The sequence below is a fragment of the Solanum dulcamara genome, chromosome 10 (assembly GCF_947179165.1).
Source record: "Solanum dulcamara chromosome 10, daSolDulc1.2, whole genome shotgun sequence".
Lineage (NCBI taxonomy): Eukaryota > Viridiplantae > Streptophyta > Magnoliopsida > Solanales > Solanaceae > Solanum > Solanum dulcamara.
Genome location: NC_077246.1, coordinates 65,020,617 through 65,027,228, shown reverse-complemented (window position 1 = coordinate 65,027,228; position 6,612 = coordinate 65,020,617).

Genomic DNA, 6,612 nt, shown 5'->3' with positions numbered 1-6,612 from the left:
CCTTTCAACCAAGATAACAATTACCACAAAGTTTACATAGTCTAATAAATAAGAATCACAAAGCACACGACTCTAAGAAAATATTAAAAAAATTGAATATAAAGATTAAAGGTAATGAGAAAATGACCACATATCAAGAAAATTTCAGCTGCAACTTCAACTTATTTTTGGTTAATCAATTGAGAAAATGACCACATACCAAAGCAAACATGTTAAAGAAATTAACGAATAATTTTTTATTTTTTTGAAAAAGAAACAAATAAACTCAAAATGTGATATCCACCTCCAATCCCCTTTAGTATTTATTTTTTCCTAATAGATACTCCCCTTTTCACTCCTTCACAATTTTAAAAATAAATTTTCATTTCTACTTATCATTTTTAATATATTAAGAAAATACAATTTCTATCGCATAAAAAAGAAATGAGTAATGGGTCGGAGAATCGGACATCGGCCCTCATTTCAAAAATAGATTTTTATTTCTACTTATCATTTTTAGCATATTAATAAAAAATCAGACGGAGTAGAAATTAGAAAGAACCAACACATGACAAACTAATTTTTAATTTTCGTCGGTCTCTTTTTTTTCTTCACATTCGTGTATTTTCAAATAACGTTTATTAAAGTGGTTTTTAAGGGGCTCGAATTAATAGCTACCTTTAAAAATAAATAAATTAAAAATGCACAAATAACGGCATTTTACACTTTGTTTGGATGGTTGTTATGTATAGTTTCATAATATATCATATTGTATTATATTGTATTATATTATGTCAGGCTATATTATTTTAATGAATACAGTATTTGGATATATTGTATCATTTTCTATCGTTACATAATATCACACATCCATGATTTGAATGATAAAACTTACTTGAAAAGTAGGGTACATGATAGAATTACTATGAAAAGGTAGGATAAAAGATGAAATATAGTTATTAAATAATAAATAAAGACAAAATGAGAAGAAAAATATTAAGATAACGATGCGAACATACCAAATTGATGATTAAATAAAATGAGTTTTTTCGTCGTTATCTAACAATGAATTTAAACGATACAATACAATAGAATTTAAGTAACAATCAAAATAAATATTGTATTTAAACTAATAATATAATATAATAAAATACAATAGGTGTTAATATGACGAATTTACTCACCGTCTTATTATTATTTCTGAACTGCACGTGCTTTTACCCTTTTTTTTAATCAACGGTTCTTTTACCAAGTAATCAAAAATCATGGCTATGTAAATACTTAAAATATTACGGTGAAAAAAACTAAAATCATGGTTAAGCAAAAACTTAAAAAATATTGTATTCAAAATACCTAAAAAAAATTATAGTTATGTAAAACTTAAAAATATTGTGGTGAAAAATCAAAAAGTCATGGTTACGCAAAACTTTAAAATTATTATGTTAAAAAAACTAAAATCATGGTTACGTAGAAATTTAAAAATATTATGATGAAAAATAAAAATATCATGATTATGTAGAATCCTCTTTTTTAGATTTAAAGTTATTGAATCAATCGAATGCACTTTTTGTTGGAAATATTAACATCAAAACCAAAAATCATGGTTATGCAAAAACTTTAAAATATTATGATGAAAAAACAAAAATTCATGGTTATGTAAAAACTAAAAATAATTATAGTGAAAAAAACTAGTTAAGAATATTAAAGCATAAACTTGTTACAAGTCATGCAAAAATATAACTTTTGTTTTTTTATTTTCATGAGAGAAAATTTTGCGGCATTTATTCCAACGAAATTATATAGGTAAAATTTTACTACATAATAAAACTTTGTAAACATAATAAATCAAATTCTAAACATAAAAATTTCAAAAAAAATAATACATAAATTAAAATTAAACCTTAATATCTGCAACATTCTCCAAATCTTGAAACATAGTATGCTTAGTAGAATCATCTTTCTTTCAGGCAGCTACCCTTCTCCTTTCAACATCTGTTATACCAAAATCAAGAAAAGAAAATGTTGGGAGGAGCAATTGTAGACTGAATTAAAATTTTAACTTTATACGTCTTGAAAAAAGTAACAATTATAAGTAATTATAAAGAGTTTTAAATCTACTATTTGTATAAATACGATTCACTTGTTGATACAAATATTTTACTTAAACAAAAATTATTATATTTTATTTAAATAAAAATTATTGAATTCGATGGAAAATTCTTAATCAACATTTTAGCTCCAACCCGACCTTTGGGATTCAAAAATACCTCATTCATAGCAATTTTGGGAAACATTGTGGGATACCATGTGCCTCCGGACACACGACATAACTATGGCCAACAATATTTGTGGCCGAAAAGGATTTTTTTTCTTTGTATATATAGGGAATTTTGAGATTCGTGTCATTTTTTTTTGTAACCAAGTGGTCGTGTTTGGAAAAAAGCCAAAACTTTCTGAACACATGTTAACTTTATCCTTTAATTTATGTTAATTTTTGAAATTTGGACAAGGTTTTTAATCTGCCATCTTCTAGCCTTTTTCGGCGGGATAAATTCCACTATTTCGTCCTAATCACTAAAGTTTTATTTTCACGAAAAAATAATATAATATGAGGAAATCAATTCTGGTATTTATAATAGAAAAAAAGTTTAAAAATATTCTTAATGTATTAGAAATGGTTTAGAAATGGTCTTCTTCCATCTATTGGATTAAATTTGGCTTTTCTTTCACCTATTGGGTAAAAAATATCCTTAACATATTATAAATAATTCAAAAATGTCATTCTTCTACCTATTGGATCAAAAATATCCTTAACCTATTAGAAATGGTTCAAATTTTTCCTTCCCTCTACTTATTAGATAAAAAATTTCATTAACATATTAGAAATGACTCAAAAATTTACTAATTCTAATTATATATATCAATAAATTTTTTAATAGTACTTTGACAATTATTTAGTTTTTTTATTTGTATTCTTTTTGAAATTTCTTGCTTGTTTTTCTTACCAAATAGAAGTATTTGCTTTAACTAAAATATATGAACTAACGTGTGAATTAACTCGAATGTATGTTGTATAACAACATTGTCTTAGTCACAGAGAAGAGGAATCTCATTATGTATGTCCATAAAAAGAAAATATTTGTTGAATTTTTTACTGAGTATAAATACAATATCAGTTAACATAATTTATACAAAAATTTCAATAATTTTAAAAGAGTAAAATTATTAGACAATGAAAACAAATATATAACTAAGATGCTAATAGAAGTAAAATGAATTAAAAAGTTGAGTTTTAATTTATTCAAATTTGAAGGCAAAAAAGAATTTTAAAAAATATTTTGATGTTATAAAAATATTATATTTATTGATAAAATATATTAAGATTGCACGATATGAGGGCTTATTAAAATAGTTGATAAACATACTTTTAGGTAGGAGGGAAAATTTGACAAAACTTTTAATAGGTTAAGGGTATTTTTGATCTAATGGGTGGAAGGAGGGCATTTTTGAACCATTTTTATACGTTAAGGGCATTTTTGATCCAATAGGTGGAAGGAGGGCATTTCTGCACCATTTTTAATACGTTAAGGACATTTTTGAACCTTTTTCCATTTATAATGCATGTCATGAATGACTACATTCACTTATGAACAATTATAAACAACAACAACAACAACAATATATCCAGTAAAATCTCATTAGTGGGGTTTGGGGAGAGTAAAGTGTATGTAGACCTTACCACTACCTCATGAAGGTAGAGAAGATATTTTCGAAAGACCATCAGCTCAAATGTATCAATCCCAAGTGAGGAAACAATAGATATAGCATAACGACTAAAACGAAAAGTACAGTAGATTCTACACCACACAAACAATAATAGTAGCAAACTAATATGGTAATCGAATGGCAACAACAACACAACCATAAAGGCATGACTAGTCCTATGACCAACCTTAAACCTTCCTAAACCTACTAGCCTTCTAACCTGATACGCTACCTCCACATCTGTCTATTTAAGGTCATGTCCTCGGTGATATGAAGCAGCGCCATATCCTTTCTAATCAACTCCCCTAATATTTTTTAGGTCTACCCCTACCCTTTCGCGTAACCCCTACATCCAACCGCTTGCAACTCCTAATTGGGGCGTCGACATACCTGCTCTACTGTAACATCCCCTAAAAACATTGTATACGATATTTCAATTTTCGCCTAAACATGATACAGCCTCTGTATTTTGGGCATAACTTTTCATAGGAATATCCAAATTGAGTGATTCAAATTTCTGAGTAACCACAAGATCATTACCTACAACTTTTATGAAGACCATATTTTAAGATTCGGAGGTTAAGTAGGCCAAATAAATTAATTTTTGTAAGGTAGGATGCTGTGACGGAAATGAGTATTTATAGAAGAAAAATCATATCTCACTGTAGGTTTATCCAAATTGGTTGATTCTTGAACGATATGAAACTAGACTTGCATATCTACAATTCTTATGAAGACACAAAATCCTAATAAGGAATTTATCTTATTCAAACACAGCTCCCAAAAAGAGTATTCTGTCAAAGATAACTCATTTCACCTACCATAGAAAGATCTAGATACATTTGACATCACTCATGACATAAATTGTCCTCCATTTAACATCATCCATGACATCAATATATTCCACTAAATTTTTAGATTTTTCTTCATAATTATTTTATTTATTGTTAGGTCATCTTTCCCACCTATAAATACCCACCTTATTTCCTCATTTTATTCATCAAGCTTTCTCAAGCAAATCTTCTCTCTATACACTTCTTTACACATTCTCAAATATAGTTTTAGTTCTTAGTAGTGAAGAAATACTATTCCGGTGATTTATATACTCCGGGTAGTACACAAAACGTTCCGGCGAGGAGAGAAGCTAGGACTCAAGAGTGTTCATTAAGTCTTTCGGTACCAACTAAAGCTTCGGTCTCCAGGTATGTAAGGCTTCAATGAGAGTATTCCTTCCACTCTCATGTCTAAATTATTTTGATTATATGATAAATTATATTTATTTTCTTTAAGCTTTACTCTAAGTTATGTGGTGTTTATCCATGAATTCTTCCATTCATATAGTCCAAAAACTCTTTCAATTAAGTCTTTTGATTTCAAGTAATATTTTTGTTATGGTAATTTTTATTTTTTTACCTAATAGTATGAATCATGGTTAAACTAATGATTATTGGTCTATTTTGATACAACATAATTTTATATGTATGAATTGATGGATTGCAAGTAATTTATTTATTTATATTTTTAAAGGTTCTTAAAATTCACGGTGGGTTGTCTAAAACATGACTTTTAATTAATGAATTTTAAAGTATTTATGAATATTTATTTACATACATGTTTTTAAGTTGAAGTGATTTGAACCCACCTAGTTTTACTATGTTTTTAATAAAGTTTGACTTGAAAGCTTTGACTCCAAATAAATATTTATGAAAACAATATCTATGATAAAAAAAATGGAGTCTTATAAAATGAAAGAATGATGAAATGATATGAATGATGGATTCTTTATGCAATAAGGACAATTCTTGCATATTTGAATTATCAAATGTTTTAATGAGCTATTCTACCGAATATGATGTTTGAATTCTCAAGTTATATGCTATGAATATTTTGAAGTATTAAACTATTCCGTGGGATTGACTTAGCACCGAATGAGGCATTGAGGTGGGATTCGGTAAGGGAATCCTAGTAGCAACCCCTTGTCTCATTAACTATGTGCCAACATAGGAGCCCTTGTAGGCTTAGGCTAATGGATCCATAAATAGCCCTTAAAGTTAAAGTTAAAAAAATGAATGAAGTTGACGGAGTTCTACCCGGCAAGTAGTCTCTCCGGCCAACGTAGGGGGTTATGTTGGATTCCATGTAATAGCTCGCATGGTCTTAAATGTCGATTATGGTTATTTTCCCACAAAATGAATGTTTTAAAGGATATTCATATGATTTATTATGCATGTATTACATTATGTTCCATATTACATAAATGTTATAATATTTTCTCAATGTTCATGCATCCTTACATACTTAGTACATTCAAAGTACTAACACATACTCTTTTTCCTACATGATATCACCATGTAGGGATCGGTGCTCCTCCTCGTTCTCCTCCACGTGGCTAGTTGATATTCCATTGAAGACTACTTTTGGTGAGTTCCCATGTTCCGGGAATAATACTCCTTTATCTTTCTAGCTTATGATATGTTAAGATATTTTATTATGTCATTTCTTCTATTATGATTGAGGGTGAGCTAGGAACTTGTCTTAGCCCCATTAAATCTAATAGTTAGAGGTATTGTTGGACATATGTAAGTTGAAGATTTATTATTATGATTTCCGCTTGTCTATTTATCATCATTACCTATGAATGGCTAAAAAAATGCTAAGAGGCTTGTTTGAGGTACTTTCGGGTTCCTCATTCGCCATGTCACGTCTAGGCCCTAGGCTTGGGTCGTGACATCTACACGTGCCCAAACCATCTCAATCTCTCTTCTCTTATCTTGTCTGCCACAGGGGCCACTTCCACCTTCTCCCGAATAATCTCATTTCTAATCTTGTCACTTCTAGTACAACCACATTTGAGGTAAGACCTCAAGG